The sequence below is a fragment of the Saccopteryx leptura genome, chromosome 2, assembly GCF_036850995.1.
Source record: "Saccopteryx leptura isolate mSacLep1 chromosome 2, mSacLep1_pri_phased_curated, whole genome shotgun sequence".
Lineage (NCBI taxonomy): Eukaryota > Metazoa > Chordata > Mammalia > Chiroptera > Emballonuridae > Saccopteryx > Saccopteryx leptura.
Genome location: NC_089504.1, coordinates 291,609,274 through 291,624,562, shown reverse-complemented (window position 1 = coordinate 291,624,562; position 15,289 = coordinate 291,609,274). Strand labels below are relative to the sequence as shown.

General features: G+C 39.5%; 1 protein-coding gene and 1 pseudogene across 2 annotated transcripts in view; one reads left to right on the top strand and one right to left on the bottom strand.

Annotated features, from left to right (window-relative positions):
* The window catches only part of TMEM168 (transmembrane protein 168), a 49,892-nt gene that overhangs the window by 16,413 nt on the left and 18,190 nt on the right, over nucleotides 1–15,289 (top strand). The gene's annotated exons all lie outside the window — the stretch shown is intronic.
* On the bottom strand, nucleotides 13,438–15,122 carry LOC136394000 (large ribosomal subunit protein eL33-like; annotated as a pseudogene).

Sequence of the window (15,289 nt, the reverse complement as noted above, 5' to 3'; positions counted from 1 at the left end):
ATGTTTTCAAAGAACCAGCTTTTTATTTCAATCATTTTTAAATTGTCTTTTCTTAATTCACTTTTCTTTTCTCTCTGATTTTTATTTTCTTTCTTCTACTGTTGTATCAGAACAGTGAGAAACAGATGTTTTGGCACACAATTAAGTAGCCAAATTAAGGAGTCTTTATTTTAAAGCTGGGACCACACGGAGACCTAAGTCATTCAAATCGTGCAGCCCTGAATACAGTTTGAGGTTAGCTTTAAAAGACAAAATTACACACTGGGGAATGGGAGGACGGGAAGCCTAGCAGCAAAACAAAACAGTGAAACAAGCTCTTTTACAATGTTTATCTATAAGATTAATTCAGGGAGAAACATTCTGGGAACATCTGCATCTTGCAGAACTATCCCAAGGCCACAGCCTGGGAAACTAGCCTCAAGGCCAGGGGTAGGGAGTTTTTTAGAAACAAGTAAGTTCTACTGAAAGTCTCTTTGTTTTAGAGAAAGTAAGTTCTGCCAAAAGTTACTTAGGCTAAGAGTCTTTCTTTTGTACATTTCACTACTTGCTTTGGGCTCATTTGTTTTTCTTTTTTTTTCTTTTCTTTCTTTTTTTTTTTTTGGTGGTCCCTTCAAATGGAATGTTAGATTGTTTATTTGAGTTATTTCTTGTTTCTTCAGGTAGGCCTGTATTACTATAAACTTTCCTCTTAGTACTGCTTTTGCTGCATTCCAAAAATTTTGGTATCTGGTATTTTTATTTTCATTTTTCTCCACATATCTTTTGATTTCTTTCTTCATTGAATTTTCTTCTTTGACCCAATAGTTGTTCAAGTAACGTGTTTAATCTGCTCATATTTGATCTTTTCTAGTGTTGTTCTTATAGTCGATTTCTGCTTTCACACTGTTGTTGCTAGAATAGATGCTTACTATGATTTCAGTCTTGTTAAGTTTACTGAGACTTGTTTTGTATCTGAACATGTTGTCTGCCATTGAGAATGTTCCACATGCACTTCAGTAGGATGTGTATTCTGTTGTTTAGGGATGAAAAGTTCTATTTGTATCTATTAATGCTATGAGGTCTAATGTGTCATTTAAGGTTAGTGTATCCTAGTTAACTGTGTCTGGATGACCTACCAATTGATGTAGTGTTGTATTAAAGCCCCTTACTATTGTTAAACTGTCAATTTTTCCCTTTACATATGTTAACAACTTGTTCATATGTTTTGGTGCTCTTAGGTTGAGTGTATATCTATTAATGTGTCATGTCTTCTTGATGGATTGTCCTTTTTATCATTATATTATACAATGATCATTTTTGTCTCATTACCTTTTCTGTCTTGAAATCTATTTTGTGTAAGTATGACTACATCCACTTTTCTGTGGTTAACATTTACATGGAGTGTCATGTTCAACCCCTTCACTTTGAGCTGAATAGATCTCCTGAAAGTAGTATATAGTTAAGTCTTGGGGGGGGGGTTTGTTTTATTTATTTTATATTTTTCCAAAGTGAGAAGCGGGGTGGCAGACAGACAGACTCCCGCACGCACCTGACAGTAATCCACTTGGCTATCCCACCAGGGGGCGGTGCTCAGCCCTTCTGGGGCTTGCTCCACTGCAATCTGAGCCATTCTAGCGCCTGAGGTGGAGGCCATCCTCAGCGCCCGGGCCAGCTTTGCTCCAGTGGAGCCTTGGCTGTGGAAGGGAATGAGAGAGAGAGAGAGAAAGGAGAGAGAGAAAGGTGGAGAAGCAGATGGGCACTTCTTCTGTGTGCCCTGGCTGGGAATTGAACCCGGGACTTCTACATGCCAGGCTGACACTCAACCACTGAGCCAACTGGACAGGGCCAAGTCTTATTTTCTAATCCAGCTACTCTCTGCTTTTTGGTTGGTGAGTTCAGTCTGCTTACATTCAGGTTAATATTGATACATGAGGATTTACTACAGTCATTTTATCTTTTTTCTGGTTGCTCTGTATCCCCATTATTTCTTTTCCCTTGTGTTTCTGCAATTTTGGATTGCTATTATGATTTTCTGTTTTCATTTATTTTATGTTTTGTGTCTCAGCTGTCGATTTTTGTTTTATGGTCACTGTGAGATTTACATAAAATGTCTCAGCTAAAATAGTTTTTTCTTTTGATACCATCTTCATTCACCTATAGAAGTTCAGTTGTTTTTCCTCTTCCCGTTTTATTGTTGCCATAAATTATGCCTTTTTATGTTGTGCACTTGTTAACAAATTGTAATAGTTGTAGTTACTTTTAATGCTTATTTCTTTTAACCTTTGTGTTATGATTGTTTAATACTCTGTTGTGAAATAGAGTTGCAATTTCCTACTTCTGTCTATCTGTCACCATACTTGGAGTTTTGTATATTTTTATCTCTCTGTTTCAGGTTGCAGAGCTAATTCCATTATTTCTTGTAATGCAGGTCTTATATTGGTAAATTTCCTCAGCTTTTGTTTGTCTTGGAAAGTCTTTATTTTCTCCTTCATATATAAAAGATAACTTTGCTGAATATGTTATTCTTGGCTGCTGCATTCTCTCAGTATTTTAAATATACTATTCTACTTTGGCCTGGCCTGTAGGGTTTCTTCATAGAAATCTTATGATAATCTAATTAGGTTCCCTTTTTAGGTTACAGTCATCTTTTTTTTGGCTGCCTTAAGAATTCTTTCTTTAGAGGAGAAATCACCACGGACATCATAGATATACAAAGAATTATTATAGAATACTATGAAAAACTTTATGCCACTAAATTGAACAATCAACAAGAAATGAATAAATTCTTAGAACAATACAACCTTCCTAGACTGAGTCAAGATGAAGCAGAAAGCCTAAACAGACCAATTAGTAGGGAAGAAATAGAAAAAACTATTAAAAATCTCCCCAAAAATAAAAGTCCAGGTCCAGACGGTTATACTAGCAAATTCTATCAAACATTCAAAGAAGACTTAGTTCCTATTCTACTCAAAGTCTTCCAAAAAAATTGAAGAATAAGCAATACTTCCAAACACATTTTACGAGGCCAACATAACCCTCATACAAAAACCGGGCAAGGACAGCACAAAAAAAGAAAACTACAAACCAATATCTCTAATGAATACAGATGCTAAAATACTAAACAAAACACTAGCAATCGAATACAACAAATTAAAAAAATAATACATCACGATCAAGTGGGATTCATCCCAGAATCTCAAGGATGGTTCAACATAAATAAAACGGTTAAGGTAATACACCATATCAACAAGACAAAGAACAAAAACCACATGATCTTATCAATAGATGCAGAAAAGGCATTCGATAAATACAACACAATTTTATGTTTAAGACTCTCAACAAAATGGGTATAGAATGAAAATATCTCAACATGATAAAGACCATATATGATAAACCATCAGCTAACATCATATTAAAAGGCACAAAAGTGAAGGCTTTCCCCCTTAAATCAGGAACAAGACAGGGTTGTCCACTCTCTCCACTCTTATTTAATGTGGTGCTAGAGGTTCTAGCCAGAGCAATCAGACAAGACAAAGAAATAAAAGGCATCCATATTGGAAAAGAAGAAGTAAAGGTATCACTTTTTGCAGATGATATGATCCTATACATCGAAAATCTCAAAGAATCTACAAAAAGACTACTAGAAACAATAAGCCAATACATTAAGGTCGCAGGATACAAAATTAACATACAAAAGTCCATAGCCTTTCTATATGCCAACAATGAAACATTTGAGAACGAACTCAAAAAAAATCCCCTTCATGATTGCAACAACAACAAAAATACCTAGGAATAAACATAACAAAGAATGTAAAGGACTTATATAATGAAAACTACAAACCATTGTTAAGGGAAATCGAAAAAGATACAATGAGATGGAAGAATATTCCTTGTTCTTGGATAGGAAGAATAAATATAATCAAGATGGCCATATTACCCAAAGCAATTTATAAATTGAATGCAATTCCCATCAAAATTCCAATGACATTTTTTAAAGAAATGGAACAAAAAATCATCAGATTTATATGGAGCTATAAAAAACCCCGAATAGCCAAAGCAATCCTAAAGAAAAAGAACGAAGCTGGGGGCATTACAATACCTGACTTCAAACTATATTATAGAGCCACGACAATCAAAACAGCATGGTATTGGCAGAAAAATAAACACTCAGACTAATGGAACAGAATAGATAGTCCAGAAATAAAACCACATATATATGATCAAATATATATATGTGGCCCTTTTTGATAAAGGGGCCAACAACACACAATGGAGAAAAGAAAGCCTCTTCAACAAATGGTGCTGGGAAAACTGGAAAGCCACATGCAAAAGAATGAAACTCAACTACAGTTTGTCCCCTTGTACTAAAATTAATTCAAAATGGATCAAAGACCTAAATATAAGACCTGAAACAATAAAGTACATAGAAGAAGACATAGGTTCTAAACTCATAGACCTTGGTTTTAAAGAGCATTTTATGAATTTGACTCCAAAGGCAAGAGAAGTGAAGGCAAAAATAAATGAATGGAACTATATCAGACTAAGAAGTTTTTGCTCAGCAAGAGAAACTGACAACAAAATAAACAGCCAACTAAATGGGAAATGATATTTTCAAACAACAGCTCAGATAAGGGCCTAATATCCAAAATATACAAAGAACTCATAAAACTCAACAACAAACAAACAATCCAGTAAAAAAAATGGGAAGAGGACATGAACAGACACTTCTCCCAGGAAGAAATACAAATGGCCAACAGATATATGAAAAGATGTTCATCTTCATTAGTCATTAGAGAAATGCAAATGAAAACTGCAATGAGATACCACCTCACACCTGTTAGATTAGCTATTATTAACAAGACAGGTAATAGCAAATGTTGGAGAGGCTGTGGAGAAAAAGGAACCCTCATTCACTGTTGGTGGGAATGTAAAGTAGTACAACCATTATGGAAGAAAGTATGGTAGTTCCTCAAAAAACTGCAAATAGAACTACCTTATGACCCAGCAATTCCTCTACTGGGTATATACCCCCAAAACTCAGAAACATTGATAAGTAAAGACAAATGCAGCCCCATGTACATTGCAACATTGTTCACAGTGGCCAAGACATGGAAACAACCAAAAAGCCCTTCAATGGAAGACTGGATAAAGAAGATGTGGCACATATACACTATGGAATACTACTCAGCCATAAGAAATGATGACATCGGATCATTTACAACAAAATGGTGGGATCTTGATAACATTATACTAAGTGAAATAAGTAAATCAGAAAAAAACAAGAACTGTATTATTCCATACGTAGGTGGGACATAAAAACGAGACTAAGAGACATTGATAAGAGTGTGGTGGTTATGGGGGGGGTCACAAAGAAAACTAGATAGAAGGTGACAGAGGACAATCTGACTTTGGGTGATGGGTATGCAACATAATTGATTGACAAGATAACCTGGACATGTTTTCTTTGAACATATGTACCTTGATTTATTGATGTCACCCTAGTAAAAATTAATTTAAAAAAAAATTTTTTTTTTTTTGGTATTTTTCTGAAGCTGGAAACGGAGAGGCAGTCAGACATACTCCCACATGCGCCTGACCGGGATCCACCCGGCACGCCCACCAGGGGGCCATGCTCTGCCCATCAGGGGCGTCGCTCTGTTGCGACCGGAGCCAGTCTAGCGTCTGAGGCAGAGGCCATGGAGCCATCCTCAGCGCCTGGGCCATCTTTGCTCCAGTGGAGCCTTGGCTGTGGGAGGGGAAGAGAGAGACAGAGAGGAAGGAGAGGGGCAGGGACGGAGAAGCAGATGGGCGCTTCTCCTGTGTGCCCTGGCCGGGAATTGAACCCAGGACTTCCGCACACCAGGCCGACGCTCTACCACTGAGCCAACTGGCCAGGGCCAAGAATTCTTTTTTTTTTTTTTTTTAATTTTTCTGAAGCTGGAAACAGGGAGAGACAGTCTGACAGACTCCCGCATGCGCCTGACCGGGATCCACCCGGTACGCCCACCAGGGGCGACGCTCTGCCCACCAGGGGGCGATGCTCTGCCCATCCTGGGCATCGCCATGTTGCGACCAGAGCCACTCTAGCGCCTGAGGCAGAGGCCACAGAGCCATCCCCAGCGCCCGGGCCATTTTTGCTCCAATGGAGCCTTGGCTGCGGGAGGGGAAGAGAGAGACAGAGAGGAAAGCGCGGCGGAGGGGTGGAGAAGCAAATGGGCGCTTCTCCTGTGTGCCCTGGCCGGGAATCAAACCCGGGTCCTCCACACGCTAGGCCGACGCTCTACCGCTGAGCCAACCGGCCAGGGCCAAGAATTCTTTATCATTAGCTTTTGAAAGTTTTAATACAATGTATCTTAGAAAAGATTTTTTTGCATTAAGATAATAAGGTATTCTGTTAGTTTTTTTTTTATTTGAATGTCCAGCCTATTTCCTAAGATTGGGATTTTCTCATCAATTATTTCTTTGAATAGGCTCTCTTTTTCCCTTCTCTTTGGGATACTTATTAATGTTTCTAATGGACACAGAAAATTCTGGTCGAGTTCTTTTATTTTTTTAACTCTTCACACTCTCTCCTACCTGAATCATTTCTAGATTTCTATTTTTTTCCTGAAGCTGGAAATGGGGAGAGACAGTCAGACTCCCTTATGCGCCCGACCGGGATCCACCCGGCACGCCCACCAGGGGCTACGCTCTGCCCACCAGGGGGCGATGCTCTGCCCCTCCGGGGCGTCACTCTGCCGCGACCAGAGCCACTCTAGCGCCTGGGGCAGAGGCCAAGGAGCCATCCTCAGTGCCCGGGCCATCTTTGCTCCAACGGAGCCTTGGCTGCGGGAGGGGAAGAGAGAGACAGAGAGGAAGGAGGGGTGGGGGTGGAGAAGCAAATGGGCGCTTCTCCTATGTGCCCTGGCCGGGAATCGAACCCAGGTCCCCCGCACCCCAGGCCGACGGTCTACCGCTGAGCCAACCGGCCAGGGCTAGATTTCTATTTTTGAGCTTGCTAATTCTCTCTTCCATTTGGTCTGCTCTTTTTCCAGTGCTTCTTAATGCATTCTTCATCTCATTTATTGAGTTTCTTAGCACAGAATATGTGGGTTTTTTATAGTTTGTCTCTTTGGTAAAGTTTTTTGTTGTTCTGAGCTCATTGAACTGCTTCTCTGAGTTTTCTTGTGACTTGTTGAGTTTCTTCATAACTGCAGTCTTAAATTCTCTGTCATTTAAATGAGTTCTTCATGGCTTGAGTTTAGTTTCTGGAGATTGTCATTTTCTGTGTGTGTACCTTGGTTGTTCATGGTACTTGCATTGTTTCTCTGCCGGTGCATTTAAGATAGTGAACTCTTTTCTTATGCAGAGACCATTTTGATCTTAAATCAGCAGATTTATGAGTAGAGGTCTTTTTTTTGTCTTCCAGTTCGTGATGCTATAGCACAAATATTTTTCTCTTATCTGGACTACCTGTGCTTCTGGGGCTCTTGATGGGTGGGGGTGGTAGCTTCCGTCATCAAAATTAACTCCTGGGTGACCAGGTTGATGGTTGTGCCTACTGTGTCTTGGTCCCCTAGGTCTCATGGCACCACCACTATTAAAGGGGGATTAGGCAGGTGGTGGGGTACTTGGTTTGTAAATCTTCAGCACAGCTTCTACAGTGGTGTTGTAACCTGAGGAATTTATTTTTTAAGATTTTATTTGACTTTTAGAGAGAGGTGAGAGAGAGAGAGAGAGGTGGGGTGGGGAGCAGGAAGCATCAACTCACAGTAGTAGTTGCTTCTCATATGCACCTTGACTGGGCAAGCCTGGGGTTTTGAACTGGCGACTTCCACATTCCAGTTCAATGCTTTAACTTTATCCACTGTGTCACCATGGGTCAGGAAATAGCCTGAATAATTTAGATACTTCTTTACTGCTATTCCTATGTTTCGCTGTCATGGTGAGGGAGCTTGCCAGATTCTCAGGCACTGATGATTCATATGGCTCTCTTACCCTCTACCAAGTGTAATGTGGGTCTGAAGCCCAACTCTCCATCACCACCCATTAGCTGGGGTCATGGCAGGCACTGAATTGTGTCTGTTGATACTGTGTGTGTGTCCTTCCCCTTATCCTGATTCCCCTATGTGTTCCAATATACCCATCTTCAGATGTACCTATTTGTGGATTGCTCAGACATGTTTATGTGTTGAACAGAACCTTTGTTGGATTATAGACCTCCAACTTGTAAATTTAAGGATAGCCCCAAACACATCACCTCACTTTGCCATGATGCTGACATAACTCTTTGAAAATATATTTTGACACTATTTAGGTGGCAAATAATAACATGTAAGTATACAAAAACCAATATTCTGGAAATATTACCAATTTTCTAGTAATCAGAAAATATAATGGAAATGACTTCATTTATAGGAATTATTTTATTCATGGAACGGAAACAAATATAGAAACACAGAACAAACTAGAAATAAAGTTTAAAAGAAACTCATGAAATTTTTATAAAGAAACACTATAAAACTCCACTGAAGGTCATAAAAGAAGACATGAAGAAATGGAAAAATACAACAGACCTTCTGAGAAAGAAAGACTCAAGAATGTACTGTGAGGACACTTGTTAGTATAGAGACAGTTTTCAGAGCTGAGCTGCAGTTCTCATGCTGTCAAGATGAGCAAAATGTCAAAGCTAGAAGCCTTCAGAGGGGATTTCTGGTAAATTACTTCTCATTTTAAAGTAACATACCAAAGGAAAATTGTCAAGCCATGCATATTACAGTTCTCTCATGAACCTGCATGCTGACCTTGTGTTCTGTTATTATTTAATCTATATGGATTAAGTGGTCAAACCTGGGTTAAGATAAGTAGAGTGGTAATGCCCCAGTTCCCTAGAAGAAACAAACAGAAGTCCTTTTGGAGAAAGTATCATTATCCTAGGCCTGCAGTTAGCCTTATGATAATTTTTTAATGTACAGTGTTTAGCTCATTAATATAACTAGGTATACAAACACGTGGTACCAGAGCAAGAAGCAGCAGAAGCCAACAATAAGGAGAGATATTGCAGTTATCAGAGAAGACCATCATACTTACTGAGTTGATAGAAATAAAAGCAAAGATAGTATATAATGGTAGAAAGTTGGAAACTGTAAAAATGTGGCGAGGCAAACTTGGAAAAAGAACCAAACAGAAGTTTTATAATCAGAAAATAAAGTGCCTGAAATTGAGCGTGCAAGCTTAACAGATTAGGTAAAGCTGAAGTAAGCATTAGTGATATGGAAGGCACAGGTCAGAAGACACTCTATAAGAAGGAGCACAGAAGAGAAAAGAAATAGGGAAAATATCATACTACACAGAAGGAAAGGGTAAGATTTAAAGAGGATGTACTGAAAAGATATCATCTGTGTTTTATAGGTTTCCCAGGAAAAAAGACCATAGTAAATATGTGAAAGGATATACAAATAGAACATTGGGACAGAAGAGAGTACAAAATCAGATCTCTGAATACTTAATTTATGACAAAGTGATACAGAGTAGTTGATACTTTTAATAATTGGAAATTGGATGTTCATATAGAAAAAATGAAATCAGACTATTATCATAAATATCAGTTATATTTGGATTATAGACCTAAATGAAGGAAAAAACAAACAGGTCTTTAGAGCAGTGTTTTTCAACAGCTAGTCCATGGACTGGTGCACCCAAAATTTCATGCCAATCCACAAAACAGTTAACCACCCTGATGTTGTATGAAGATTATAGACCCCATGATCTTAGTTGAATTCGTTTATCCTCAGAGTGAGTTCTGCCTTAGTGGTCCTCAAATTAAATCTATTTTTGTTGGTCCCCAAGTGTAAAAAGGTTGAAAACCACTGTGTTAGAGAATACTGTAAAACAACTTTTTGAGTGGAGGAAAATTTCTTTATGACACAGATAACTGCATTACATTTAGAAACTTATATTAAAGAACAACAAAAAAACAGCATTACAGGAGTCACAGAGGGGGAAAGTACAGGCATACCTTGAGGATATCATGGGTTTGGTTCCAGACTACTGCAATAAACTATCACAATAAAGTTAGCCATACAAATTTTTTTGTTTCCCAGTTCTTTAGCCGCCACAATGATTGACCTCTTTTCACAAATGATTTCTCTGTAGCATGCAATGCTCTTTGATAGCATTTTACTCAAGGTAGAACTTTTTTTAAAATCAATTTTACAGAAAGAGAAGTGGGGGGGGGTGAGAAAAACAAACATTGCTTTGTTGTTCCACTTATTCGTGCATTCATTGGTTGATTCTTTGTGCCCTGACTGGAGGTTGAACCCATAACCTTGGTGTATCACAGGGGTCAGGAACCTTTTTGGCTGAGAGAGCCATACAATATGTTTAATACTAAAATACAAGTAAGTGTGTGCATTTTATGTAAGACCAACACTTTTAAAGTGTAATAAGTCTCTGAATTCTTTTTAATAACATTGTTATGCTGTTGCTAACCAGTGATGAATAAAGTACTTCTTACCATTAATGCAATTTCTGGTGCTGCATGGTTTTGCTGATGGCTTTGTAATCTGATTGATACATGGTGAGGTTAAGCTTCATGCAGGCGTTGAGACTTTCATCCGTAAAACGTGATCATAGGTTGGTCTTAACATTCTTTAGATGTGAGAAAGACTGCTCACATGCATACGTAGAGCCAAACATTGTCAGTACAGCAATACTCACACGATGCAGTGTGTGGTATGTGACAGGAAACGCGTTCCAAGTTTTGACAATCAGCTGGTCCGCGGGTTGAAGTTTTTTCATTTCTCCCCACTTGTGTTTGCTCACCAACTCTGCTTGCTGTCATACAAGTCTTTCCAAATCTTCATTCCGTGACTTGAACTTATTCACCCACCTGTCTGAGGCCTTCAGGTCAGCAGCTTGTAGCTCAAAATCTCTGACAGAGACACCGGGGATGTAACTCAGGTCGGTGTTGTCCACTGCACACTCATGTGGATGGGTGATGAACTTAAAAAGACGAGTGCCCTCATGAAATTTTCCAAAGCGCACTTTGAATGACTGCAGGAGATTAGATGTGAAGCCCTCTAGCTGCTGGAGATCAAGATGTTGAGCAGGGTTACTTGCTGTGCATGCATCTTTAAACTCTCCCAGTTTTTCCAAGTGTAGTAAATGACCTGTTTCAATGTCGGCGATGAAGAGTTCCAGCTTGTTTTTAATTGCAAACACTGCTTGTTGAACGGATAAGACTGTATTTCCAATGCCTTGCATTTTCACATTGAGCTGGTTCAGATGTTCAGTCGTGTCCACAAGATAGTAGAACTTCAGGAGCCACTCAGTGTCAGCTAATTCAGGATGCTCGACATATTTTATTTCAAGAAAAGTCCGATTTCGCTCAGACAAGCCGCGAAACGGCTGAGCACCTTCCCTCTTGACAACCAACGCACATTGTTGTGAAGAAGCAGACCAGGATAATTATTTCCAACTTCATCCAGCAGTGTTTTAAACTGGCGATCATTTAAAGCTTGGGCAACAATAAAGTTGACCACCCGAATGACCAGCGACATCACCTCACCAAGCTGCTCGCCACACATCTGAGCACAAAGCGCCTTCTGATGTAGGATGCAGTGAAAACTTAGGATGGGTCTCTTTTCATGTTCACGAAGAAGCACTACGAATCCTGTTTTTCCCCACCATGCACAGAGCACCATCAGTGCACACCAAAATAAGTTTATCCATTGGTAGATTTTTTTTCTTTAGCGAACTCAGTGAAAGACTTGAATAAATCCTCCCCTCTTGTTGTCTCTTTCATAGGCAAAACAGCAAGACTTTCCTCACATAGTGTGGCACCGACAGCATACCTTGCAATCACGCTGAACTGGGATAAATGGCTTACATCTGTTGACTCATCCAAAGCGAGAGAAAAGAATGGTGTTGCATTTATGTTTTTCACTTGTGTTGCCTCAATTTGATTTGCTATCATGATGGTACGATCGTGAACAGTTCTTGCCGACAGAGGCATGTCTTTTATTCGTTTGATTATCTTGTCTTTATCCGAAAAGTCATCAAAAAGTTCATTGGCAACATCAAGCATGAATGTTTTGGCATACTCCCCATCTGTGAATGGCTTCCCGTTTCTCACAATTGCTAAAGCACCAGCAAAGCTAGCCGAATTCCAGTCATTTTGTTGGGTCTAAACATGGAGTTGCTGCTGACTAGCTTGCACTCTGCACAGTAGCTCTTGACATGCTTTCTTTCTGCTGTCCCCTGCTGGATATTTCTATGCAAATGTAGTATGGCGTGTGTCAAAGTGCCACTTTATATTTGACTTTATATTTGTCTAATATGCAATTTTATCATTGCATATTAGACACTGCAAAACCTGCTCTCTCTACAAAGGCGAATTCCTCTGTTCATTCCTGCTGAAAAGTACAGTACTCCTCATCTTTTTTTCTTTTGGCCATCTTCTTCGTCAAAAGGGTTTCTGCAATTAGCTAGCTGACTACTTGATTAAAAGGAGGGATGTTTACTTCCTGACCTCACAACGACCCGTGTACTTTACGCATTATCCAATAAAAACTTGGTGTTGTCTCAGAGGACAGCTGTGATTGGCTCCAGCCACTTGCAACCATGAACATAGAGTGGTAGGAAATGAATAGATTGTAATACATGAGAATATTTTATATTTTTAACATTATTATTTTTATTAAAGATTTGTCTGCAAGCCAGATGCAGCTATCAAAAGAGCCGCATATGGCTCGTGAGCCATAGGTTCCCAACTCTTGGTATATCGGGATGACACTCAACCAATTGAACTACCTGACGAGGGCTATCACCTAAGTTTATGTAAATTCTAATTCTTTGTTGTTATTCGTATTTCAACAGTTTTCACTGCACCTTTTCCTGTAGTAGATTTCATATCAAGAAACCACTTTCTTTGTTCATTTATGAGAAGGAACTCTTCATTCAAGTTTTATCATGTGATTGCAGCAGTTGAGTCACGTCTTCAGGCTCCACTTTGATTCTAGCTGTCTGTATCTACACTTCAGTTACTTCCTCCAACGATGTCTTTTTCTCTAATTTTATTTTTCAATTACAGTTTGCATTCAATATTATTTTGAATTACTCTCTGGTATATAGCATAGTGGTTATACAGTTATATACTTTACAAAGTATTCACCCTGATATTTCCAGTACTCATCTGGCACCATACATAGTTATTACAGTATTAACCGAGTTATTCTCAGCGCTTGAGGCCGGAGCTAGGGCCAATCGAGCCACTGGCTATGAGAGGGGAAGAGAGAGAGATGGGGGAGAAAAAGGGGAGAGGAAAGGGAAGAGAAGCAGATGGTTACTTCTTATGTGTGCCCTGACCATGGATCAAACCCAGGATATCCGCACACCAAGCCGATGTTCTGTCCACTGGCTGGGGGAAGAAAATGTTTTATAGGTGAACTGAGCCATTTGTATTTATTTCCAATTAATTTAAGTCCTTGAGGGGTACTGCATTACACAGATTCTGTGTCCTGTGGCCTTAGCTGGAAGTTTGCTTTATAAAGAATTTGTCATGAACCAGGCCACTGTTTACTTGAGAGCCCATTACCTTTTTCCAGATACCTTTTCCCCAGATTACTCTGGTTTTGTTCATTTTGCCACCAGGTGTCACTGTTTTGTTCTTTGCTATGTGTGCATAATCACATCTCTTGCCTAAATAGAATGTAGTTTCATCTCAAACATAAACACCTTCAATTTTTTTTATTTTTATTCAGTGACAGGAGGGGAGGCAGAGACAGACTCCCACATGCGCCCCAACCAGGATCCACCCGGGAAGCCCACTAGGGAGCGATGCTCTACCAATCTGGGGCCGTGCTCACAACCGAGCTCTTCTTAGCACCTGAAGCTGAAGCCTAGGAGCCATCCTCAGCACCCGGGATCAGCTCGCTCCAATGGAGCCATGGCTACAGGAGAGGAAGAGAGAGAGAGAGAAGTGAGAAGGGGAGGGGTGGAGAAGCAGATGGGTGCTTCTTCTGTGTGCCCTGGCCAGGAATCAAACCCAGGAATCCACATGTTGGGTCAATGCTCTACCACTGAGCCAACTGGATAGGGCCAATTTTTTAAAATTAAATTTATAGGGGCAACATCGGTTAGTAAGATAATACAGGTTTCAGTCTGACCAGTGGTGGTGGCACAGTGGATAAAGTGTGGACCTGGAACTCTGAGGTCACTGTTTCGAAACCCTGGACTTGCCTGGTCAAGGCACATGGGAGTTGATGCTTCCTGTACTTTCCCCTGTCTCTCTTTTTCTCTCTCTTCCTCTCTGTCTAAAGAATAAATAAAATCTTTTTTTAAAAAATGAATTATATGATTATATAGGTTTCAAGTGTACATTTCTGTGATAACATGATTTATGTATTGCATTGTGTTTCTTCCACTCAAAGTCAAATCATCTTCTGTCACCATATATTTGACCCTCTTTACCCTTTACTATTCCCCCACACCTTCACTCTGATAACCATCACACTGTTGTCTGTCTCTATAAGTTTTTGTTCGGTTGGGTTTTTTTGTTTGTTAAATTGTTACTTTGAGTTTTATACCCTATATGTGAGTGAAATCATATGGTTTTTAACTTTTTCTGACTTATTTTGCTTAGCATAATATTCTCAAGGTCCATCTGTTGTTGCAAATGGCAGTTTTTATCTTTTCTAATGGCTGAGAAGTATTCCATAGTATTTATGTATCACACCTTCTTTATCCTATCATGTATTGAACAACACTTTGGTTGTTTCCATGTCTTAGCCACTGTGAGTAATGCTGCAATGAACATAGAGTACATATACATATTTTTGCAAATTAATGTTTTCAATTTTGTTTGATAAATACACAGAAGAGGGGTTTCTGGATTATATATGGTAACTCTATTCTTAATTTCTTGAGGAACCTCCATAGTGTTTTTCATAGTGGCTGTACCTATTTACATTCCCCTCAGCAGTGAATGAGGGTTCCTTTTTCGCTACAACCTTTTCAACACTTACTACTACTTGACTTGTTGAGAACATCCATTCTCACAGGTACACATCTTCAATTTTAAGAAAATCTGTGTGTTCCCTCTGGTTCCAGAGTCCCCGGTCATAGCCAGCAAATAGGGCCTTGCACCACAGCGTTCCAGGCATACTTGTTGTAGAAGTCTTGTTCCCAGCAGGCCTCCACATGACCCAGGATGGCAGAAAGAGCCCAACACCATTTATTGAAGAGACTGTCTCTATCCCATTGTATGTTCTTGCCTCTTTTGTCATATATTAGTTGACCATTAAGTGTGGGTTTATTTCTGGACTCTCTC